We start from the raw sequence: 27,129 nt of genomic DNA on the forward strand, positions 1-27,129 counted from the left end.
CTGCCATGTTGAAATCTTAGGGTTGTATGGTTTGTACCAAAAAGGGAGCATGAATCTCAAACTTAGAAAAACAAAAACGAAGAACCGCCAAAACCTTGCAATGAACCATTTCAGTTTTGGTTCAAAACCAAAGCATGAACTGCCAAACCTTGAAAATAACAGCTCTTAGGAAAGAAAACCAACAGAGGCAAACCCTTTGGAAACTGGGGGTGCAAAATAGTCTTTTGAGTTTCTCCTTAAAAATATACATGGAAAAAAATCCCTCATATTCTCATCTTTAATTTTCTGTGTTTTCTTTGTAAGCAATAGTGTGTCTTTGCAAATTAATTTGCAGCCATCTGTTCCCCTATGGAAAAAAAATCCCTTATTTTTCAACTTCAGTTATTCAGCTTGAAATTTAACTGTGAAACTATCTTTTTCAATATCAAATTCCAACAGGTAGGTAAGGAGTTTTGATAAATACAATGATACATGAGAATATTTTGACTTTTTAGTTTTTCGAATGAAAGTTAGATAAACAGTAAAAGTGGTGACTAGGAAACATGTATCAAGGATGGAATATAAAAAAGGCTTCACAAAGAAGTCCAATAAAAATTGGAGTGTGCTGAGGGAAACAACGGAAAAATCACAACCCAGGTATGGGACCACTTTATTTTAATGAGCCTTCTGTGAAACCCAGTTAGACATTTAGAATTGTTTTATGGATAATTCAATAAGTCAAGCCACTAAACTAATCCTTGCCTGATTTCTTTAGGTGGAATTTTTAACTCTAAATTACATGATTGGCATTCTTGTCATTTTCACGCACATTCTTTAATCAGCTTGTACCTATATTGGACCAATTTTTTCTTTCTTTCTCTGCAAGTCCATTCTACTGCATGTGAGCTACGAGGAATCATTTTATTTAAAAAAAAATAATAACGGGGGCTCCTGGGTGTCTCAGTTGGTTAAGCGTCTGCCTTTGGCTCAGGTCATGTTCCTAGTGTCCTGGGATCGAGCCCTGCATCGGGCTCACTGCTCAGTGGGGATCTGCCATTCCCCCTGCTTGTGATCTCTTGCTCACTCACTCGGTCTCTCAAATAAATAAATAAAATCTTGAAAATAAAAAAAAAAAAACAAAGACTACTGTACCCTATTGATTTCAAATTTACCTTCTCTGCATTTGTGGGCAATGTATAATAAAAACATGCAGTTCTGGTAGGTAGTGAGACTGAGCTCTCAGACAATCCATAAGAAATTAGCAAGAAAATTTATTATATTACATGTATTTTTATGATAAATATTAATGCTGTTTTTACATAGTATATACTTATATATAGTATAGTATGAGTTCATATAGTATATTTAATATATAAACTGCAGCAATGTATCATATAGTATATATCATATATTTATATGTTATTCTATACATATAGTCTATATAGTATATATTTAACTATAGTAAATTAAAATAACTTGTTAGGTACTGATTATTTAATTTAAATTTTAAAAATGCACACTTAACTCCAGTGGTCCAGTGTGTCTCTGCAGCCTTCAAAGTTGATGAATGCAAAACTCAGTTTGCAAAGCTTCCCTAGATTTATCAAAGAGAATCCTGTAAATAGGCATTGTACAACTTTGGTGCCATCCTTTTCTTGCTTGTCCACTGTGTCATTCAAATATATATATTTTTTACTCTTAAATAGGCATTATTTTCCAAGAACTAGCTGGAAAGGGTTAACTCTAGAGTAGTTCTACACCATTGGAGAACTCTTGACATCCATCCTCATTAAACAGATGGTAGTAAAATTGTGGCAGTGCTGGACAGACGGACCCATCCAGTCTCCAACATGTTATGGGTTGATGTAGCTGCTGACTCCAGCTTAGGTACATGTCCTCACAGTCCGAGATAGAGGACATTGAGGCAATCAATGTGTTTTCCTCTTACCTGTAGAGAAAGTAAGACTCCAATTAATTGAATTCAGTTAACTTCATATGTTCTGAATAACAAAGAAACTTATTAATATAAGTCAGTCTCATGGAGGAGAGTGTAATCTGATATAAATGGAAATTTGATATAACTTTTGTCCATGATTTTATTAAAAATATATATCTATATATAACAGCATGTATGCCATTCTGTTTTCTATAATTTAACCACGCAAAATCAGGGCTTGTTCAGTAAAAGTAAAATAAGACCAAATTTAAAAAAAAAAATATATATATATATATTCACACAGGATGCTGCTAGCGTAGAGCTATGGGAATTGAATCAATGTATTAAGTGTAAGTTAACTACATCTTGACTACATACTTCCTGGTCTGGCCAGCACTAAGAGAGTTTATTCCTTTTAAATGCCTAACATCAAAATTCAATACATGTATGTTAAAAATCTTGAACTAACTGATTCTTTCTCTAATAACCAAAAAACAGAAATATATCAGAGATATATTGATATTACACTCTTTAAAATGAATTTTGGGGGTGTGGGGTAGATATGGTTGAACGAGAGACGCAGTGTGACTTTAGCGTCTTTGCTGATCTCTCTGTATTTAACAGGCAATCAGCAATGCTCACTGTTATATATAATTCCTACTTATAAAATATAAATTCTTGACTTTTCCATTTGGAAAACATCAAAAGTGTGCCTTCTGTTTTCACTCTACATTCAGTAACTCAAGGAAATGCATTTCCTGCCTTAGAGGCTTGCATGTGTGGTCTGTTTATCAGACAGTGAAGACCCAGCACGTTTAAAGCTTGACCAACCTACTCTAAGTTGTACTCTTACAGTTTTCTTGTGCAATGCCTTATTCTTACCAGAGAGTTAATGTGTGTGTTCACGTGTGTGGACACGTGAGTGTATGATGTACATAAGTTCAGTGAGGACAGAGACTGTGTCTCTTCTGTCGGTTACGTGTTGGGCATTCAGTCATTGGCTGAACAAATGAAAGCGCGTGGCATTTAAAGAGTGTTTAAAACCAAGTGTTAGAAATTGCCAGACTGGACTTGGGGGCTAAAGCGGACGGGAAGGAAAGTGAGAAGGAGACTTGTTGAGAGAAAACACCACAACGAGGCAGAGTATATGATGAACATGCAGTTGGAAGTGACTAAGGATGATAAAGGACATGATACCGGAATAGATTATCTTAAGTTAAATCTTAAAACCTTTACCGTAACATTCACCTTGCTTCCAGTCATATGGTACTTGCTCTGCTTTATCCATGCTTCACATTCAGAAAAACTTAAAGCGGGTCCTCTGGGATTAGTTACGTAAACAGGGGGATGTTGTGTTGCCTCTGTTTCCCCACAGGTGCCAGCAAAATGCCTTGCGATCAGGAGATACACAGATAAAACCTTTTTTTAAGGTTTTATTTCTCTATTTGAGAGAGAGTACAGCATGAGTGAGGTGAGGGGCAGAGAGAGAAGCAGGTGTCCCGCTGAGCAAGGAGCCTGATGTGGGGCTCGATCCCAAGACTCCCGGATCATGACCTCAGCTGAAGGCAGACACTTAACAGTTGAGCCACGCAGGCACCCTGATGCAGGGTCTCTTTTAAGTTTCCTGTTTCAGTCTTTGAGAATTTCTCAGCTGCATTCTTTTTAGCTTTGTCTAAAGAATTTACTTTTTAGCATATGTTAAGGGTTTGCCAAAAAGGATTTTTTGAGCTGGTGCACTAGATGATGAATTTCCAGATTCTGGAGGATACCCACATGTGTTGCGATGGGAATTGCAGGACAAAAGATACAGAGAATCATCGGGGACGACAAAAGCAGTCAGGCGCTCTGGTACAGAGGCATCCATAAAGGCGCACCCCAGGAATCACATGCCTGATTTCACATTTATCGTCTTCATGGGTACCCAGTGTACTGACTCAATGTTATAAATGAATGCAATAATTAATCAGAATTTATGACACAAGGAGTTGCAGCTTTGGGTATAAATTTTAACTAGCTGGCCTGTAAGATTTTCTTAAATATTGAGGATCTGTGACAAATACATGCATAGAACATTCTAAATAGTGTGATCATTATGATAAGCACCCTTTGGGGTCCGCTCAGTGCCAACGTGCATTGTGCTGTCTGATCACAAGTCAGGTGTGTGTCCACGGACATCCACCCCTCATCGTAATGATCTGCCCTGAGTGGGGCCCAATGCTTTAAATCCAGTATTTGAGATCATTACAGCCACCCTGGAAGTGGCGTTTTACTGCGTCCATGTTACAGATGAAAAGAAATGTTAGGCTTCAGGACATTTAGTGACCTGCCTGGTGCCTGGGCTAAGATACACCAGGTTTGATCTCGAGTCTGGATGCAGAGCCTTTCTCCCACACTCAGCTGCTAGAGCTCCGGGCGGACATTTTACGAAGGGAAATAATGGTGTTGTAAGGGGACGGCAGGAAGGCTCTGCAGAAGACACTCCATTGCGGAACAGACGTGCGGCTTCACGCCTGAGTCTGCTGGTGCTACTTCGGTCCCCTTGATGCTGGAATGAGAGCGTGAGGGCAGCCAGAGCAGGAAAGGATGTGGCTGAGTTCCTCTCAAGTTCCTGTTCCACGACCATCAAGTCATTCAGTCTCATAGACCGTTTCTCCTTGTTTCCTTTCGGCTTGGGTTTTCTGAATAGAAACAGGATACGGATGCCCCACTTTTCTTTAAGATAGGATCACGTGATGAGTTCTTGAATGTTCTCTCCCTTCTCTGTCTGTCTCTGTTTAGATCATGGTCTATATATGATTCCCCTGGGGTGTGTCCATTTCTTAACCTGCTAAATGCTTCATTTTGCATTTATAATGGCCATAAATCTCCCAGGTTGAATACAACCCTCAGTGATGACTTCTCCGGTTTGTCGTTGGCCAGAATGTGTGGACAGACGGAGCGTGCCAAAAGGCTCATGAATGTGTAGGTCGTTCAAGAAAGTTTAAAAATCATTCTGGAGGGATAGCAGGGATCCGTCTGAGAGATTTGCAGTCGCCAGAAGGCCTCCCTGCGCACTGGAGTTCCTCTGTCTCGTGGGAGAGAGCAGGGAGGATGTCACATCTTCGGCTTGCCAGAGCTAAGCGGTCGATTCAGTGTATCGAGAAGCTGAAATGTGGATCGAGGCTGTCCGGGGCATCCAGCACTCCCTGGGAATCAGGTGTTTGCATCCCGCCCAGGGAGCTCTCTGGGGACACCGTGGTCAGAGCCCAGAAGCAGGAATCCCTTGCCTCCATTCCCGGGGGTGGATGAGACTGTCTGCGGTTCCCTGCAGCACAGGCCACACACGGCCAGGCTGGGGCTTCTTCCATCCGCATGGAGAGAGAGTCGAGTTGGCACCACACTAGAGAGAGCTGTATGCTGCATATTTTTTCAGGAACACATAAAACCTGAAGTATTAAACCGGCTTTATTTGCAATGCAGTCTGGCATTGAAAATGAGGACGTCTGTATGGACTCAGGCTGCCTGCATGGATTACTCCTGAAGATGAGAGCAGTTGGTTTTTGCTGTGCTCCCACAGGCCTGCTGGGCTCCGGGCTGGACTGGAGAGGATTGTATTTTTCTCAGTCCTGGGTTCTGCGGAAGCGATGAGGGACCTGCTCACTTGGGGAGGGCAAGCAGAAACAAGTAGCAATAGAACCACCTTCCTCCTATACAGTATCCCCTAAGAAGCTACATCGTTTTCACGTATTAGCTTTATTTCATACGATTTGGTGGGTGTTATCTAGAGCATTCCAATCCTATCCTTGGTATCTATTCCAGAAATCAAAGTTAAGATTACTTTATTATATGTTCCTTTATATGTGTTGAGATCCAGTGTCAAACTCAACTTAAACTAACCTGCTTCAGAGTAAATAATGCAATTATCAGATCCCAAGGTGACATTCACACAACGCACTTGATGCAACGCCCCAGGCAGCACTAACGTTCATGTGCATCCACGTGGGCTTAGAAAACAATGTCTCCGATTATCTCAGTGTTCAGCTCGGCTCTGATGACACAAATGAAATTGTGCTGGGTTACTGTCCCAGGATGGAAAGCAAAAAGCATGTATGCAATTTTTGGTGTAGACAGATGTGTTTCAACCTGTGTTTACCCAGAAGGTAGGAGGACTAACTATCCCCAGCCCAGCAGGATTCTGCTCCAGAGTGATCCCTCATTAAAAGGACAAGGATTAGAACCGCAGTGCAGACAGATGGGTGATGCTTAGGAAGTGACAAACCCTGTCTATGTCCCCAGCCAAGTTCTTTCCATCATTTGATTCGGCTAATTTGCTGCTGTGATCTTTTAGGTGGTCAAATGCAGAGCTTAAAAATTCAGTTCAACAGGCATTACTGAACTCAGTACTCTGGTCTTGGAGCTGTGGCTGCTATGAGATTGAACAGAGCATACATATGGTTGTCTTCAAGGAGAAGTAACAATACACAGAAGCCGTGCACAGAGCTAATGAGAGGCGCTCTGATAACCGTGGAGGGCACCGCAGTGTCGAGGGATAAAAATGATGTCTTGTTGGAGGGGAGCAGGGGAGGCTTCATGGAGGTGGTGACAAATGCAGGATGATTTGGGGGTGGGGGCATAGAAGTTGGGGATGGGGAGGGCACTCCAAACAAAGAGAAAGTAAAGAATGATCATTGGAGGGAAGAGAGAACAACACGACGCCACTGTACATAGAGAAATCAGTCCGATCGCCACATCTGCAACGAATGCAAGTGTGGGAAGCCCAGGAACATGCCCGTGAAGAGCCATTTTATTGGAGTCTGGGTTAGAGGTGATGAACGGCTGGGGGATGGACGTGTGCACAGAAGCACGTGAGCATATGTGCGGAAAGAAGGAAAAAGCATATACTATGACTATGGGCTTTCTTTTCTTTAAAAAAAGTATTATTTACTTTAGGGGGAGGAGGGGTAAAGGGAGAGGGAGAGACAGTCTCAAGCAGACTCCCCACTGAGCTCAGAGGCCGACATGAAGTTCAGTCCCATGACCCTGAGATCACAACCTGAGCCAAAGAGTCGGTCACTTAAACGACTGAGCCACCGAGGTGCCCCAGCAGGGGGCTTTCAAAGCTGGATCCCGGCAAATACTCCCACGACCAGTAGCACAGTGTCTGAAGGAGACAGTGCAGTTGCAGGTGAGGAGAAGATCTAGGGCCGGGCTAGAGTGATGAGTTTGTGTTACTGGAGCATCTAGAACAGAGCTGCGGAATTGTGGGTCTGGAACAGAGGTAGGACAAATAGACTTTGGAAACTTCTTTTGACAGGCAGGAACCCCGTGGAAAGCGTGATCGTATTACCAAAATAGAGGGTGACCGAGGAGGGAACAGAGATGCATAGCTGCTCTCAGGAAGAACGATAGAAGAGCTCCAGACGTGGCGTCCAGGGGCAGTCGTGGGAGCTGTGGGCAGACAGGCAGGCCCCGTTGGAACATTTCGCAGAGATGCAAGGACTCCACACAATTAAATAATGCCGACTTGGAGGAACTCTGTGAACTTGCAAAGCAAAGGTTATCGGTAACGTTTGCCCACAGTTGCCAGATTTCAGGTATTTGCAGAACTTAGGTATGAGGAAGTAGGAATAGATAGCTCTTTCAAAATGTTTGCGTTTTGTAAAAACAACCACCACCACCTACTTGGTAACCCGAGAAGTGATTATGATGATACCCCCTCACTAGTGTCTGCTGGGGGCCAGGCGCTACGTGTAACTTACCTCATTTAATTGAAACGCACGGACCTGGGATTCGGGTAGATGAAGGGAGATGAAGCACAGAGGCCTCCTTCACCCCTTTCTAGAAGCCTTCCGCAGTCTGAAAGATGGTAAAGGCAGTAGGTAAAACTTGTTTCATTTCTGAGAATCAGCGCTTCTCCTTCTGGATGCAGCCCCGCCCAGATGTGATCCTTCCTGATCGTGACTGTGGGACCCTGTAGACCGGACCTCACCGCTTACTTGGCATCCCCCAGCTGCCCTGATGCACAGGGTCTGCTCTGTCCTGGATGTGTCACTCGTGGTTTCCAGGTTTTCCTCTCCTTCCCTTCGAGAACTTTCCAGCCCACCTGTTCTCACATCCTGGTGTGCAACAGAGTCTCTCAGAGGGGTTGTCGAACTCCATAGATTTATGATGAGACCCAAGCTTCTGCACTTCTAAGAAGTTCCAGGGCACCGCACGTGGGGAGTTTTGCAGTGTAAGAATATACTAGATGGGTTTTGGAGAGGATGGTGGCAGTTTCAGTGTCAATGTGGTTGTCAGTCAGAAGACGGATTTTGCTGCTGTTTGGTCCCAGTGAGTGGACAGGAACCCCAGTGCAGAGGGGACAGGAAAGAAAGAATTGAACTCACAGACAGGGTGTGTGGACGTGGACAGCAGTGGACGACACGGACAGCCGGGGACACGGACACCACCAGGGGCTGTCAAAGATTCCAGCGTGGTCGGGCCAGTGGAGTCGGGCATCTTCAAACGGCCTCCAGACTCTGGCATGCAGTGATTTTGATTCTCGTCGTGTTCAACATTTTTATCGAGTGGTCCAGGTCCCCTTACTTTCCCAGAAATGCCCCCCCCCCAAATAAAACAATCAAAAAGGTGTGAAAATGAGTTCATCTTCACAAGGCCAGCCTTCCTGTCACTACTGTTGGTCATGGAGCTGCCGTGTGAACTCCTTCTACCAAACGCTGCTCCGACCAGGCGTGGGGCCCAGGGAACCAGCCATTCTAGAAATTTCATCAGGAAAAAATAAACCCGATCTCCTGTCTCCAGCTAAGGTGCCGCTGTGTAATACACTCTGGGGAAGGAGGTGTTTTCAACATGATGTCCAGTAAAGGTTTCAGAATGTGCCGCCAGCCTGTACGGGAAGGGGAGAGAAAGTGGGCTGCCCAGACATCTTGACTGAGAGCGAGAGCAGGAGGGGTGACTGATCAGGCGGTCCTCTCCTGCCCTTCCCACTGAATGCTGATAAGGCCTCAGCACTGAGGCCGGAGGAGGAAGTGTGCAGTGAGATATGACACACTGACTCTTGCCCCCGTGGGACACCTGGCTGAAATCATGGAGCAGTGTTCTGCAGTGACTGAAAGTTCTCTTTTCCAAATGCACGCCCTGATGAATCTTGAACCCTGCAGCACTCTCTTATGGTAATAACTCCCGCTCAGAAGTGCAAAAGAGTCTGATGCCTTTGAGAAGTCTTGAATAGCCTTGATGGAAGCATTGGTAAGGGCGAGGCGGGTTATTAATGTTGCCTTGAAGGTGACAGGAGTGGGTCTAAAGTACCTTATCGCTTGAGATGGACACCCTCACTTTTACAGGTAGCACCCATCTTTTAGCTTCCTGAAGTTAACTGTGTTCCATCGCATTGAACTTAGCAAACTTTGATCAAGCAATCCCAATCATCTGAGTTTTTGTTTTCATTTAAAAATGTCTAATGATGCTCAGTGGCTAGTCCAGCCAACTGTGACCACCCCTAGTGCTGAGTCAAGTGACAGCAGAGGCCCCGGTGGTAGACATGATGCGTTCGAGCCTTGCTTCACAAACTTCTCTGCTCACTTTTTCCCTTGCCTCACAGTCCATGATGGTCTCCTGCATGGGCCCATACAGAACTCCTCACGGAGTCTCCAAAGCCTCCAGATATGTGGTCCCCTGCTTGATAAGATGACTGACCATGCACAGGAAAGCCATGTGTTATCAAGCTGTCCTCAAACCATTCCCCGACACCCTCACTTTCTGCCTTTGTGCTGCTGTGGACAGTAACTTACGCCATGGCTGCACTTGGAATAGAATGCTCTTTATTGAAGAAGTTGGTTAATGTTTGAGACATTTCATAATATGAAACTTTTTCAGGCACAAAAATTTTAGATGCAGCATGTTGCCACAGACCTCCTCCTTGGATTCTGGACATTTAACGTAGAAAATATATTGATACAGACACATCTATACCAACATCGTAGGAAGTAAGCTCCGAATATCAAAGCAGAACATAAATACACAGAAAAGATCGAAGTTCTGTTTAGATTAAGGAGCTGCTCGGCTCTGTGCAGAGGAGGTGACTTAGGGCAGTTTCTGGGTGTCCACCTCCTGGTGGGAAGAAGCTGGGTCCAGGAACCAGCCAGAAAACCCTGAAGGACAGCTTTGGACCTTGCTGACTCTAAGCTTTTTGCAAGTAGACTCATGTTCTACCTCATGACTGGTGATAGAATTTTATCCACAAAATGGATGCTTTATGTAAAAATTTGTAATCATAGAATTAAAACCTAGAAGGGGCTTTGATGTTGATCTATTTCATTATACTGTGAAGTCAACTTGGTCTGTAGAATGAGGGGCACTCTGGAACTTGGTCTGTAGAGTGAAGGGCACCCTGGTAATAAAAGCGAAAACTGGTCCTTACCCAGAGCTTCTACTCCGTACCTGAGATCTCCCCTGTGTCCTCTTCTGTCTCTCTCTCCATCTTGATTTTTATTCTTTTCTCGTAATTGTTTTAAAACCCTTTCTTCCTTTAGTTTTGACAGAGTACTGCCCATTATGCAATCCTTTTTATTTTTTTTCTTTTTTTCTTCAGTGTCAAGGATCTTTTTCTTTTCTGATGAGGCAGGAAGGGCTGCCTGTCTTTAAAAAACACAAACACAGAAAAATGTCTGATAAGTGTATAATAATGCACGTACTGTTCCTGCTGGTGAGCTCCAACTCTCCATTTTATGGAACTCCTGCCTCTTTGCTGTGGTGCTCACTACAAGATCGGGGTCCAGCAGACGGGCGGAGGTAAGGTTGTGTTATACAACCTGCTCTTAAGCCTGGGGTCGTGGCCTCCGGTAGCACATTTAATCTCTGTGATCTTTGGTAGCCTCATCTGTAGAATGTAGATGACAAGCGCCCCTCCTTCCCAGTCCCATGTGAGGGTGATCTGGGGTCATTTACTGAGACATGTGGGCGCAGTGCTTGCCTTGAAACACACACGCAATAAACAGCCCCCTTGTCCTTATAAGCTTATATCCATGTACTCTACAGAGAAAACAGAATTGGAATCCTTCGAAGAGAATAAAGAAGGGAAGTATTATGTGATGAACTAAGAAAGGAACAATGACCAATTACATTGTTGTGCTCTGAAAGAGTAAAACCATTTGTCGGCTTTTATTTCCCTCAAAGGATAATCAATATTTGAAGTGCTCTGCTTTCTGAAGGAACAGGCGAATTAGAAGAATGTAATTAAATTAAACAATACATTCAAGAGTGCCATTTCTAGGCAACATCAGATGCTGCCTTGCAGGGGCCGTGCCTTACCTGGCCGGGTCTGACCCGCAGATATGGGTCAGGAAAGCAGCCCCCCAAGCCCCCCACACCACCCCCATCCCCACTGAAGGGAAGCACAGTTCTTCCAGGCCTGCTTGGAAGGAAGTGGAAGGCAGGAGCTCCGATCTTGGCTCCAGGTTACCAGGCTGGCCGCAGTCCGTGGCCATGTGGGAATGAAGCCTGGGTGGACCTCGAGACTCAGGGCCTGTTTGGTTTGTGGGTTAACGAGTCAGCTTCCGTCTTTGAGAGCACACAAGAGAAAGTCTTTTCAATTTAAGGAATCAAACCACTGCAGCTGTTATGAGGCAACAGTTTGAAAAGCTTTTGTAGACTGTGTGCTGAAAGACAGCTCTGTACCTTTTCATACAAGCCTTTCACACTGCGTGACATTTTCAGTGCTTGCATTTTTTTTAATCCTTCTAGCACATGCCACAGTAAAATTACAAGTATAGCAGTCCACCATCTGGCGAGACTCATTCTCCCCGAAACGAAGGTGGGGCCGTGGAAGATGCTTTGCATTTTACGTTTCTGCTCTCCCACATCTGCATCGTTCTGTGTTGTCTCTTCTCTTGCTTAATCAGATCTTGAAAAAGAACCTGAAAGATTAATTCTGGAAGCTCTAGAGGCCTCAGCTTCATTCAGGATCTCAGAACCGAGTTTGTGTTTATGGCTCGCATGTCACATGTTTTAGGCAGGTATTGCCTGGGTCCCTTTCTTGCTGCTCTTATTACCATCTCTTTGTTTAGGGTCCCTTCTGGTTTTTGCATCCTGCTTGGGAATGTCCCTACTGATTAACATCTCTTCCAGGGGAGAGCAGGAAAAAATGGAACATAGGCAGAGAACATTCTCCAAATCTGAACGTTAGTGTCTCAGTTTAATGGAGTCACTGGTCCACTTGGGCAATTTTTATTAAATCCTTATTATCAGATCAAGGTACAGTTTATAGCTTGTGTGCTTGTTATAGGATTGAAAGATAATGTAATTGAAGGGTGTATGCATTAAGGTAATTTTATTAAGGTAAAAATTCAAAGGGCTTATTTTTGGTATGGAAGGGATTGATGTAATTAAGGCCTTATTTATAAATTGTGGCTGGGGATTTTTTTTGTGTGTGTGATTTTAGATAATCCATATAAAAACCTGTTTCTCCTTAATACATTATTGCAAGCAGCAGACCTAAAGTGTTGTTTTCATTAACAATGTTTTACTGTTGTCAAGGACATGTTTTCTATGAACTGGAAATAAAAAAACAAGATCAATAGTTACAACAAAAATGTGCTTTCTTAGCCTGTCTCCCAGTCTGTTTCTTTAAGAGGTTGTATTTAGAAGTACTCCCGAGAATGCTGTTTGAAATTCCAGGTGAACGCCCTGAGGTGGTCATAGATTAGTAAGATATTTCTTCTTTTAACAAAAGCCGCCATACAAACCCTCAGGGCAGGTAGATGTCCCCAAGATGATTTGGCAAGCGTGGGATACCATATTCATGGATACTTTCCCTCCTACTTATGTAACTGGTTGCTTTTTCCTTTGTAAATGCCTATACTTTCCACCAGGTTGTATAGGGAGCTCTATAGAAGAAGGATGATGAGTGTAATCTAGTATCACACTACAGCACACTTCAATTCCATCGACTTTTCTGGAATATCTACAAAGAAATGGCACTCATTTTGTCCATGTGGGTAACACTACGATGTGCGAGATACAGCTTCGTCTTTCAGGTTGCTTACACTCGTCAGGAAATAAGGTCAATATACAACCGCTCAAACATATGTCTGAGTGGTGAGTTATCAAGCATTTCAAAAGAAGGAGGAATCACATTATTTGGAGGTTAAAGAAGTATAGAATAAACAATTATCATTGGTTTTCATAAAATAATTACTAACACCTAGCTTCAGCCATTCCCAGGCAATTAAGACTCACAGAGATATAAAAACTAGGGAAAATTTGCTCTTCCACATAGAGTAGATGCCAGAGGGCAGTATCCCTGTTGACTTGATAGAATCATATTAGTGCCATAAAGTTTAATTTTCTATCAAAAACATCAAGTGTAGGCTTTTCTATAAAGCATCTTGGAGTTATGCACAGCCTCCCTATCTCCTTAACATTGGAATGCCTGTGCTCTCAAATTTGACCAGCTTCTCAAGTCCCAGTGAAACTATCATCATAGGAACAGACATCAAATTAATAATTAAGATTTCATATACATTTATAAATGTCTCTCTGTTTTTTATGTATCAAGCCAAATAGAATTAATTAACAGGAAGAACTCAGTCTTTGTTTCTTTTCTGATGGTAACATTTTAACTATTTCATCATAAAAAGGAAATTTATTAGATAACTATATTGTTTATATCCCAAACAGCAAATATTAAAAGCATGGAAAATAACAAAATGAGGAATATTTTGTGACCCTCTCTAAAATTACTTTCTTAGCTGTTGTCCACAAAGCCTGCATTGTCCCTTATAGCAACTGCTGGCCATGTCTGGCTAATTCAATCTTAATTTCAATTCATTAGAATTAAATTAAATTAAAAATTTATTTTTTCACTCGCACTGGCCATGTTTCAGGTGCTCAAATGCCACATGTGGGGATTGGCTTCTGTATGGACAGCTCAGATAGGGAGCATCTTTTCATTTTTGTAGAAAGTTCTGTGGGACAGCAGGTGCGATGAGATTCCTCTAAGGATGGGCCATCATTTTCCACTGCTTAGGAGATTAAACAAATATATATTTTTAATAATGCATTGAAAGGTAGCACTAATCTAGAACTTTTGGTCCCCTAGGGTTTCTTTTTGGGCTTTGAAAATTTCTGTCTTTTGTTCAGTATAAATAGTAAGCTAGGATGAGTCTGGGTTGGTGGTGGTGATCGTGAGGATGACAGACAGATAAGGATGATGATTTTTTTGGTGGTGAGAATGAAGAACAAGCCAGCCTAGGAGGGGTGAATTTTTGTTATCTAATGAGTGACTGTTGCCAACTCTTCCAGTGGGGAAGTCTGTTACATTTGTGATGTGGGTACAGACCCATTATGTACTCGGAGTCCTCTCAAAAGATCCGAGGGCTGGTGAGAACTTCCATTAGAAATGTTCTATATTTGGGGTTGAGTGGCGTGGAATAGACCTAGAATGTTTGTGTGCTCCTGGGCTGTGGTCTACCGCTGACGCCGGCTTGGGATTGTCATATGCTGCAATAATTTTCTAATGGTGTAGAAGAGGCATTGTTGAGTGTTTAGTCTGAGCTTCTTAAAATGTGAGATGGTTTAGAAGAGTCTCTGTGATCTATTGCATGCTAAGACTTTTGACCCGGAATAATGAAAGCCCACTTCACAAGGGGCCGATGGATAAACCGGAGTTTTCCCAGGGGTTTTACTTTAGAGGAGGCGTCTTCTCTGTGATTACAGTGATACATTTGCAATCTGGATGATCTCCTTTCCAGAGTAAGTTCCCCCGTGAAGCACATTCCTGATCCGACAGCTGCCTGCTCAACACCGAGTCAGAGCGGAAGCCTTTCAGACTCTGATCGCGAGGCCAGCGAGTATGTGATGAGTTACCCCCATTCTCACTGCAGGGCACTCCTCACCTCTGAACCAGAAATTCTCCCCAGCCCCTGGGACAGTGCAGGCTACACGTGAAATAACTCCCATCCTACGCTTCTCACTCACACCCACCTGTTTTATATTGTCATAAAGATGACTTCATGTCTCCGTGGGGTTTTGTTGACATCCTTATCTGAGTGTAAGCGAAGCTGAGTCCCTGAAAGTGGTGTGTGTAGATTCTACGTCACTTTAGTTTTTAATATTCCATAGTACAGATGAGAGACTCGTCTTCCAGTAAAGCTGAAATAGAGCATGCCAAGTGCTAGAGGACTTTCTGGGCTTTGGTTTAGCCATTTTTCCTTCTAATATGTCATTGGTGAGATCATCATATTGTTCTCTGGTTTCTGTACACAATTTATTTTTATGTTGCCCCCAAAGCTCTGCTTGTTATATACTTCTGATAAATATGTTATTAGTATAAGTTATTACAATATATAATATATATGTTATTATTATAAGTGTTATTATTTATACATACATTTTATTTTTAAAATATACATATTTTAAGCTTTATTTATATTTATTATTTAAAATATTTAAATATTTTATTTTATTTAATATACATTTTATTTAAATAAGAATAAAATATTTATTATTTAAAATAATACATACATTTTATTTTTAAAATGAAAACTTCTAAAACAAGGAAGGAAAGAAACGGCTATAAAATAATTGGTTGGTGGTGAAGTTGTTGGATTATGTTTATGGTTGAAGTTGTACCATCAACATCAAATTCTAAATGGATTACTTGTCTAGATTCATATCCTTCATGAGCCCTTCTGTGAGTCCCCAAAAGAGTGAGGACTTCTGTCATTATAGCACAATGATACTTGGCATATATCTCTCTTAAGATAATGAAATCTTGTTTTTTTATTCCTATTAGTTAATACTAATCTTAGCTTAAAGATTATACTGTAAGATTCTCGAGGGTGAAGAGTTTGACTTAGTCGTCTTTCCCTCTCTCCCACAGCTTACACGCTGTCAGTTGAGCCAGTGTCCTTCTCTGACTTGCGTGTATGTTAGGGGCGAGACTATTTTAGAAAAGCAGGTAAAAGTAACTGAGGGAGCACACTTTTAGTCTCAAATAAAAATGGCTGTTTTCCAGAGCAAGATTACCCTGATTCCTGATGTAAGGGGAAAAAATGAAAGCAATGTATTTTTCCCCAAGGGTAGACTGTTCCCTGGAAGCAAATTTTATCATGGTTTTATAAGGTCCCATCATTATCTTGATATAAAAAATTTATATGAGCATTTTCTAGATGGCTGCAAATTGACTCCATTCATCCTTTCTTTGCCACCATCCAGAAAACACACCTATCCATGTAAATAATTTGAGGGAGATTGTAATTATTGTATTAGAATAACATGCATTTCCAAATTAGAGATTGTTGTGTATCTTCTTGATCTAGATAGATGTCCCAAAACTGAAAAATTAGAGCAAACAAGAAACGTATAGAGTATCAGTCAGAGTTCCTATTTGCAGGTAATAGACATTGACCAGTTGTATGACTCATTTAAACATAAAAGTAAATTGCATTTACGCCTATTAGGTAGCTAACAGAAACTCTAGGAAAGCCAGCTAGCCCAGCTTGAAAGTTATGCAGCTCGGGACCATTCAGTCTGTCCTCTGAATACCTAGTCAGATGAGGACATCACCACAACCATCTGTGGGACAGTGGACACAGCTGCCACCGCAATCCCTCCCAGACCCTGATCTGTGCAGTTCCTTTCTGCTTTGCATCATTAGCTTCTTGTTCAAAAGCAGGGGATGCAAGTGCAGGGCTGGCGGAGCTCAGATCCTTAGGACCTGCCCTAGCCAGGGCTCTGGAGGGGAAAGGGAGCGACTGGAATTTTCAATTTAGTTGTGAAAATTGGATTCTGCCAAATAAGGAGGAGATTTCTTAAACATCCAAAGGGGATTCTGAAATGAAGCAACTACAAATAATGAAAAAGCCTATTCTGCATAAAGTCTGGTTAAATCTCTTTATCACTGACATCAGATGCATCATTTTTATGATTCAAGAAAGCAAGGAAATTAAATTTTGCGAGATTATTAGATTTACTTTGGCCTACCTGAATGGCCAAGAGAAACAACATTTGTATGAATGTACTTGTTCTTGAAGCTGGAGGACAAAATTCTCTCTCCATGTACGTTAAATGACTAAGCAATTGCATTAAACTACTAATGAGATTAAAGCTATTAAGAGAGAAACGTTTTCCTGTTGATATTTTGGGTTGGAGAAGAGGAAGTTTAAGGTCAAAGAAGTGGAGACCCGTCAGTATATCCAATCATTGAAGCAGCCTGAGGACAAACACTCCTTCTGCTCCTTCCCATACAGCCTGCCCTATGTGAGCAGGGACTGGGATTATAGTCTATTTTTAAAAAAATCCATTCTTTTGTTTTTTTGGATGACACTGCTTTGCTCAGGAGTGCTCCTGCTTTCAGGTTACCAAATGAAATAGATTGCATTAAATGCTAAATTTAAATTTGCATTGAGCAAAGACCTTGTGGAGAGAGGCACATAGGCAGGCATAAATGAAATCTCCTTAGGATAAAATTCATCTACTTAAAGGAGCCCATGTGAGAAATCTCAGTGTAACAAGAATCCTTATCAGGCTTAATAAAGTAACTGCCAGTATGATCTGTCTTGCGGAGCTGCTTGTCCTTACCCTCCACACATCACGTATCCCTAGCAGAAAGAGCCACAGGATGGAAGAAGACATTCATAACGTCTGGAAGGGAGCAGAGGTTCTGGCAACATTTCTGATTAATAATTTCGGCGTTCCCTCCTGCATAGAGAGCCCAGAGGAAGCATTTTTCAGGCGTTTCATTGCCACTAGAGATTGAATCTTAATGTTTTGGAATATCGCAGGCATCCAGCTTTCTCTTTCTCGACAGATTAGCAGGATGCTGGGAATGTGTCCTTAAACTAAATAACTTGTCATTATTCCAGATGCCTACGTTATGTCGCCATCAGTGGTGTTGCTGGGGTTAAACCTCAAGCTTCCCTGTAAAGTTCAGCTTTCCATGGCTCCTTCCAAGTTACAGGCACTGCGGCACTGAGCAGGGCCCCGTCCGTACCCGCAGGATGTATCAGCGGGAAGCATCGCCAGCCAACCCCTTGCTCGCTGCTGCAAATCTGTTCCCAAATATAAGTTCTCAGTGGAAAAAATAGCAATAAAAGCAAACCTCCCAAGTTTTATGTAAGCTTTTTCATTAAAGCATCTGTTTATGTTTTCTTATTCTGAAAGGTATCCTTTTCTTTTGTCCTCAGCAGAGGGTAGTAGCTAATTCAAGCTTTTCTTTTCCTTTCTTTTTCTTTTCTTTTCCTTTCTTTTTTTTTTTTAATCATAGAGGTTTGGTTTTGGAACAAAGTTGAAGGACAATTATATTACTTTCTCACTTTCTTTCTAAGCCAGTGTTTTGCTTAAGTTTGATAACACTCTTATTGTGATCGATGTCAAATTCTGTGTTGCTTTATACTTATGTGTCACTGTTCAGACATGACCCAATTTGGATTATGACTGTAAATATATTTATATATATATACACACACATACACACACATTACCCATATTCCATACACACACGATAGCATAAGCTTTCTAGCTGGATGAAACTTTGTTTGGGTCTTGTCGCCATAATTTTATAGAGTTCTGACCTTGGGAATACCTTTTTCCTTGTCTATAAAAGAGATTAATATGTGCATCTCTTTCGTACAGCTGATATAAAGTTGAAATGAGAGGATGTTTTTAAAGCCAGACACATCATGTACACAAGAAGGTCAGAACACGGAAGAACTCAAAAGTTCTACATGCCAGGCATAAGACTGATCATAGGAAGACTGGTTCAAAGTCAATTTGCACATTTACTAGACACATACGTAGGGACCTAGACATCTAGAGAGAATTATATTCTATGTACTGAAAGGTGGGGTTCTCTGTCCTCACATCCTACCTAAAAATGCCTGTGGTCATACATATATTCTCCATAACTGGAGATTGTAAATAGTTTCTTCTGATAAACCAGGAACCCCTAACCAAAGCTCTGGTGACATGAAAGTTTGGGGTTTGGGAAGCCCCAACGAATATAGCTGGGTCAGGATAAACACTGCTGCATTATGGAGTAAGAATAAATACTGCCCCCCACAAAAAATCCTTCTCACCTCAAAATTGTTTATGGAGAAGGAAAATTCTTTAAATATGCTTGCCGTACCTTTCAAATGAGGCAATAAGTTTGCCTCCAATTATTTTTAAGAGTTTTACTGCTAATTATGAAAGGAAGTTGATAGTCCAAAAAAATACGTGTGAAAAACTAATAAAATTTATAGAATCTTTAAAAAAAAAGAATACTAAAGAATACTATAGTAAGTAAATAATTGTCAGAGAACTGAAAAGAACTCTTGTAAACCAGGAATATATATATTCACTGAAACAAAATTCTTACCTAAAGGTAAGGGAATTTCCAAAAAGTACAATGAAAAGGGAAAGAGATAGACAATAGCACAGAAGAGACTAGTAGATGAGACAAAGTCTTAGATCGAACTATCTGGAAGTTCAGCAAGGGGAGACAAAGGAAAATGAACGGAACAGTATCAAAGAAAGGAAAAATTCAGTAATCCAGAATTGCAAAATACGAGTCTTCAGATTAAAAAGACCCCCACACATCCAGAAAATGTGGAGGCAGGAGGACCCCCTGGAAGGTATACAGCCTCACAATTTAAAACTGCCTAACATAATATTTGGAGCCAACAATGTCTAAAAAGGAAAGAAATTTCATGCACATGCATCAGATTTAATTAAATGTCTAAAGAGCAACACTGGAAACTGGGAGACAGAGAACAATGTTTTTCAACTTATTTTGTACTTGAATTTTACATCCTGATAATTATCACTAAAAGTGAGAGAAAAATTCAGTTTGGGACACTTAAAATTCTCAGAAAATAGTTTCAGTCCCTTTCAGTATTTATCATGAAGCTACAGAGGTTACGCTTCACCAAAACTGTGGAGTAAATCAAGAAGGAAAGGCATGAGCTCCTAGAAACGGGGTATTCAATGGAGAGGAGAGTAAAGAGCTTTCTTACGAGGGAGGTCTGGAAACGTCCCAGGGTGAAGGACTCCAGAAAAAACACAAAGGAAATGAAATTTATGGGTTATCAAGTGCATTTGAAAGTAAGTGGATTGGGTTGGTAGGGTTTTTACAGGGATCTTGGAAAAATTTTTACAATGGATATGTTAAAAACAAGCAAACGAAGAGATAACATCATTTTTTAACCTTAAGAAGGCATTCGTGCAAAGAATAAGTGCCTAATAGTTTGGGTCCAGGAGGGAGCAATATTTAAATAGTCATAAAATATAGAAGCTAATTACTAATTTAACTAAGAGACTGCTTCAGAGGACACCATACCCATCCACCATAATGGAAAATAAGTAGAACATTTTTAAAATGTAGAATTCAAGAATCAATTTTTAAACATCCCTTTTTAAAATAAATACAACTTTAAATGCTAAAAGAAACAGCTAAAATGGGTAATAATGATTGCTTCTGAGAAGCAAGACTAGTGAGTCAGAAGGGTGAATAGGAGACACTTGTCACAATAAGCTTTGTCATAGAAATGGATATTTTAAACTTGCTGTTGCCTGTATTAATTTTAGTAGTTGCTACTCACATCATGACTTTTGCAGAATGGAGTTGAAAATCAAGAAAATTTAGTAAGTTTGCTAATGCCATTCTGATAGTAAGTGAAAGAAGTATGATTGAAATCAAATCTATCCAAGTCCAAAATTCCATATTTCCAACAATAACACAGTGTCATCAACGGCAGGTTCTCCCTTATACGTATAGATGCACTTCCTCTCTCTTTGCTTCAGTAAATAACACAGTATGCTTTGCTGTCAAAGAGACACCTGCCCAGTTGAATTGGTCAGTGTGTGACTTTATTATAGTTCATGGCCAGTCGTGAATTCCTTATCTGTTTGTTCCACATAGCTGCCTATGGTGTCTGCAAAGCTGGAGTAATGGTACAGAAAGTGTTCTAACCTTACTTACACATCCCGATTCATGGTGACTTGTTCTTGCCAATGCTTATAGAACATACTTATTTTTCTTGGACTTTTTGGCCCATGCGAGTTGCTTTTGTATTTTTATTTCCCTTCTTCCCTTCTTCCTAAAGGTAGATATTGTTAGTCCTGGGTCAGATGTGACAACACAGGCTTGGAGGGTAAGGGGTTTCCTTAAGTTCAAGTTAGTTGGGGGAGCTGTGATCTGTAACCAGAACCAACACTAGGATAATGTCGTAGAAGCATTTCTATTTTTAAAAGAAAAATTTATGTAGCTTTTTTTTAAAAAAAAGATTTTATTTATTTATTTGACAGAGAGAGATCACAAGTAGGCAGAGAGGCAGGCAGAGAGAGAGGGGAAATCAGGGTTCCTGCTGAGCAGAGAGCCCGATATGGGGCTCAATCCCAGGACCATAAGATCATGGCCTAAGCCGAAGGCAACCAGTTAACTGACTAAGCCACTCAGGCACTCCTAAATTGCTTTTGTTTTGTTTTTGCTGAAGAAATCAGGAATATTTTTGATGTCATTAGAGTCTAAGTAAGAAAATTGCTGAAATTAATAAAATGTGTCACAAACAAATAAGTCATTAGTCATTTGGTGTGGTACCTGAGTGGCTTGTTGGTGGGTCTCAGTCTTTGTGACATGCAGACCTCCCCTCTCCTGGCCGCTAAAAGAAAAATCCGATGTATCAGAATCCCCAGGAGTGCGTTCCCGTGCAAACCCATGGCTTCGTGGCTGATTGGACTTTTCAATGAGATCGATGATATTTGGATACAAGAGATGGGGCAAGGGGAGACTGGAAGTAAATGCAGTTTGTTTTTCCTTAATCTATCAAATTTAAAATGAATTGGAGAGCCAGAAAAAAGTGAATTCATAAAGTCGGTGGGAGAGTCAGGAGCATTGGAGGAAGCAGAAGTGAAGCATAGTTGACAACCGATTTGAAAATCAGGGTTGAGGTTGAGAAGTTCAATTCCTGAGTACGTAGGATTTGGGACCCTATCTGCAGCCCGTTCCAGCCCTTCCTTGCTTCAGCATCTGTTTGAAAACCCCCTGTCCTTGTCTGTAACAAGCTCCCGGCCTCATGTTATTGCACAAAGTGGTTCTATCTGTAGCAGAAGCCTTTTTCCGTCGAGTTCTTCTTTTCACCGTGAAGTGCAGAGAAGCCAGATGGTGTGATAAAGCGGTTTGCAATGTCACCTCTCCTTCCGTGACCTTGTGTGTGGGATTGGATCCTTCTCCACCTCAGTTTTCATATCTGTACATGAGGGTGACCGTGTTTACCCCAGGAGGTCTTGCAGGGACTCACGAATTAAGTGTGTGAAGCAGCTAGTCCAGTCCTTAGAGAAGTCCGTGGCTCCTGAGTCTGAGAGTCCCATGTTAGCATGTCCAAAGTCGAATCATTTTATAGTGACTGTGTGCATGGATAGCATCTTTTCTCCTGGGAAACACGTTCTATTCCCTTCATGTGGTCAGAGTCAGTGGCACTAAGAATGGCAATATGGCAGGAAGTCTGCAGGATTCAGTCATTATTTAGCTGAGGACCCGGGTGCACCCAGTTCTCCCTTTACCCCCGTTATAAAGAAAAAGAAGAAAAATGAGTTTCTAAAAGAAATTTGACTCCCATATAAAATAATGGTAATTCCCAAGCAACTCTCACCAAAAAATGTTTCTCTTCTTTCTTCTAGATATGTACTGTTACGTTGTCGTTGTTGTTATAAACCTAGAAATTTTATCAATGTTCATATAAGGACCACTGGTGTTTTTTAGTCATTCGTACATGTAACGAATTGGTAGATTTCTAGCCAGACATCTATATGAAGTAGACCTCGTTAGTTTGGAATAGCCATAAATATATGCCAGATTAAGAATATTATTTCCAAATATGTCATCTGCATGGCTTTTCGTAGAGGTTTATGAGAAAATTTTTACTCAAAATGAGTGGTTTGGCTTTACATTTATCACATTTTTATTTGATTTTGATTGAGATCCAGAGAAGCGACTTAAGAATCACAGAGTCTGGGTTTCTTTAGCAGCAAGTATAACACTTTAAATCCATAAATAGCCAGAATTAAAGTAATTTCTAGATTACTTCAAACTGGGCCTGTTTTGCATAATATAAAAACAATTTAGATTTGATTTCTCAAGAAAATTGAGATTTTAAATGAAAAAAAGTTTGTGTTTGGCTACATTTCATATTTGTATCAAAACGTAGTACCCAGTACATTACCAAATTTGTTTTTTACAAAATACCAATATTTGGAAAAAATATTATATTATTTACATAATAAGTTAGGAATCCCATATGGTTGTGGATCATAGGAAGGTAGCGAGAAATTGGCATTGATGACAACACTTTCTCACTCAAGGGTAGATTAAAGCTTTTATCTATTTGTGCCCTTCTCATAGGTTGGAGTCACCAGGTGAATGATTTTAGGTATCTATGAATCTCAAAACATTTCTACTCATCTCTTTTTATACAAACAGTCATGGTTAAATTTGTGTTATGCTCATGTGTCTGGAAGGTTTTATTTTGCTTCCTCTATTCCCTTGTAGACATGACAAATACTTAGGAAACCTGTCCAGTGTGCTGAGAACTGTGCTAGAGGTGAAGGCAGAAAAGATAGCTATGCCATTGGCTTGTTCTCATTCTATCCACATGATAATGGAGGGTTTGATGTATTGTGATTTAATGTTTCTTATCAAATCTCATTCAGACTCTGCCTATGTGTGTTCTATTTCATTCATATGCCTTTTTTGTTATTTTCACATTTGTGGAATAGATCACAAACCATCCAACAAAGCATAACATTCATATGTTATATTTGGGAATATATTGTATGGTATAAATGGATTTCTGATGCTTGCCTTTTTTAATATTCAAGAATATTCAATTATTAATTATTAATTTGGTTCTGAACATATTTTAGTTTGGAAATACTGGATTTTTTTAATGATCTTTAAAAACTATTTATTTTAGAGAGTGTGTGAGCAGAGGGAGAGGCAGACAGAGAGAAAGAGAGAGAATCTCAAGCAGACTCCTTGCTGAGTGTGCTGCCTCTCTCGGGGCTCAATCTCACAACCCTGGGATCATGACCTGAACTGAAACCAAGAGTTGGTGGCTTAACTGACTGAGTGAGTAATAGAAAGATTGCGTAATTAAGGAAAAACAAACACAAACAAACAAACCTCTGATTCATGTGAGACAATGAGGTTTTAGTTTTGCTTTGACTCTAACATAAACTGCAGTGTGTGTGGGTGACAATTTCATGATCCCATGCGGTCTGCATAGAAGACCGGACGAGGAACATATCCTTGGCTACTTTATTGGCCTGCTAGGGAGGCCTTGCACAGTACTGTAGACCTCACATAACAGAAACAGTCTGTAGCTTAGGAGTCCAAGTTAAGATGGCAAAAGCTGACAATCTTTGGCATGCTTTGGCTTCCTCAGCGTCACCCCGATTCCTGCCTTCATCTTCCTGTGGTATTCTCCCTGTGTGTGCCTGGGTCCAAATTTCCCCTTTTTATAGTAAGGATGTTAGTCACATTGGATTAAGGGCCTACCCTGATGATCTCATCTTAACCTGATTAATTGCATTTACAATGATCCTGTTTCTCTCTAGGGGTACATTCTAAGGTTTTGGGGGTTAGGACTTTAGTAGATGAATTGTGGGGGGATATAATTCAACCCATAATAGACCATGAATTCTTGGCTCAGCTTTACATAAAATTAAATGGATCTTCCAAATCTCTGCAAGAATACATGTACGACCTGTATTCTTATCATCCTTTTGTTTTGTTATTTACCTTCTTCATGACTGTTGGAAAGTCTCCACACGTGTTTATAGTACGAATAATTACATTTCTACCTGTCATTATTTCCTCATTCTCTTTTCTTTCTTATGCTAGTCACCATACAAGACATTGTTAGTTTTTGATGTAGTGTTCCCTGACTTACTGTCTGTGTGTAACACCCAGGCTCCATGCAATCCGTGCCCTCCTTAATATCGTCACCTCAATTGTAGCACTTGACCCTTTGGTTAGGGTGCCATCTATCCCCCATCCCCCACTGGCATGGCTTCCAAGTGTTGGTTCTGACCAGATTTGGTGTTTTTCCAACACTACTTTCGTCTGAGGCACTCCCATTGACCACTATTTAGTTTTTATTTCCTAGATTTTAAGCTGAGCACTCTCAACATAAACATTTGATCTGTTCCATTTAATCAAAATATCTTTAATTTTGGATTCTTTCTTTAGTTCAAATCACTCAATAATTCCCCAGAAGACACTGCAAAAATCACTTTAGTTTCTCAGAACAAATACACCTAAAAGCTATCATTCTGAATGTCCTACATTGAATTCTCCCAGGAGAAGTCAAGCCCTGGAAACTTGTAGATGCTGTTGAACCTGTGAACTGCATATTAAGAATTTACTATTCCCAATTTACATCCTTTCCCTCTTGGCGAAGCCCTGGATCGCTTCTTCTTGGACCGGGAGCAGTCTCATTGGAAGCTTCCATAGCGTTAATCCTCAAAGCGTAATAAAATGCACCACATAAGGACTTGGAGCACATAGGGACAGAACTGGAGTCTCAGTTAGTTTCTTCTTACCTCTGGAGCAATTCCTTCAAGTCCCCTGTGCTCCCATGCTTCATCTGTAAAATCAAGACAGGAAGATTAACATCTCATATTTCTATGAGTACTAATTATCTAAGACTTAAAGGCAAAATGCTTAGGTCCTTTCCTGAACTTGCCTTGGCGTACTTTTTTTTCACTTACTTTTACATTCTCCAATGCTATATTAAATAAAAATTGCTTAAGAAGATTGCAAGTTAAGGTTTAGTTATATCTACAGGAAGCTATACTGTTTAATCACTTAAATGGTAACATATATACCACTCAAGATGTGACCTTTGACCGTGTCTTCAGTTTGAAAAAGGGAATGGAAACAAATAAACCAAATGGAGTTAAGAGACAGGAATGAAATGTTTTCACACTTACTGTAACTTCCTCACTTACACATTTCAAGAATCTGAAGACTTTCTAGAACAAAAGATATGTCTCTTTCCATTGCTATTACGTTCTCAGATTTGCATGGAGAATTTAAGAATCCCCTAAATAAAACCGTTTCAAAAAATATCTGTCTTGACTTTTTGGTGTCTGGTTTTTTTAAATTAAATCTTTCAATATTATTATTGTTAGAGTTCTAGTTTAGGCTTAAATGACCATCCCCTGAAATTCCTTTTTGCAGGACCTGATGTATGTAGATTTCTTTTGATTGCCAAACTCTCACCAGGGTAGTTTTAATTTCACGTATCAGAAAGCTGCTACAAAAATTCATTTCCAGTGTGACTCTTTGTTTACTGGGATCCTACAACAAAGAATAGTCATAGATTATGAATTATATCAGTTATAAAAAATTGTGATCATCAAAATTAAGCAGTAGGACTTAGTGAGAGGGAAAAAGAGAAAGAAGAAAGAGAAGGCCAGACGGCTGGACAGGGGAGGGCGGGCCAAGGGTAAGAGCTGGAAGAAAAGGTGAGACAGCTCTGGCGGGGACGGAAGAGGTAGAAAAGAAAAATCTGACCCCTGGAGAACGCTTGCAGATGTCCCGCATCGTGTGCATTGTTGGCAGGGCGACTTCTTTCAGGGTGTTTCAAGGGGACTAAAGAGACAGTATCCCCAGGGAAGCAAGCTGTCTGATCAACCTTCCTGCTCAGTCCAATGACAGAACACCATTCTGGGCTTTTCGGGTTGGGTCTTTTTGTTCTGTGTCATTTTGTCCTTCCACTCCATTTAAAAGTGCTTTCTGCTTCTCCTCATTACCATCACCCTCACCAGCGACCTCCACTCGGAGATGCTTGTCTGCTCGGCTTTGGTGACATTTTCATTAGGTAATGCAGTCATGCCACTGGACGTCCTGCTAGCCTCTGCCTCTGACCTCTCAATTCCCTGAGAGGTTCCTGCAGTTCTCAGGCAGCGAGTCCTTGGCCTTGGGGCCAGAGTGGCCTGGGGAGGATCTATAGGGATGACACTGAGGAAACCTGCCTTTGACACCACCCCTGGCTTCCCAACCACCCCTCCCCCCTGAAAAATCTTTCTTATGCAGAAAAAAAGAGGTCTGGTTGCATTTTATTTGAACAGGCACCTCAGAACTGTCATCCTGTATCATTTTTTTTCCCCTTTAAAAGGTTCTGAAAACAATTGCCTGAAGCTTTGCCATGCATATCTAAGGCATTTTATATTGTTCAAGGCATCGCTGCATATTT

At 40.9% G+C, this 27,129-nt stretch overlaps 1 protein-coding gene across 2 annotated transcripts in view; it reads left to right on the top strand.

The window, feature by feature from the left end:
- The window catches only part of NALF1 (NALCN channel auxiliary factor 1), a 617,494-nt gene that overhangs the window by 125,351 nt on the left and 465,014 nt on the right, over nucleotides 1-27,129 (top strand). The window lies entirely within an intron of this gene.

Source organism: Mustela lutreola, chromosome 13 (genome assembly GCF_030435805.1).
Source record: "Mustela lutreola isolate mMusLut2 chromosome 13, mMusLut2.pri, whole genome shotgun sequence".
NCBI classification, from domain to species: domain Eukaryota; kingdom Metazoa; phylum Chordata; class Mammalia; order Carnivora; family Mustelidae; genus Mustela; species Mustela lutreola.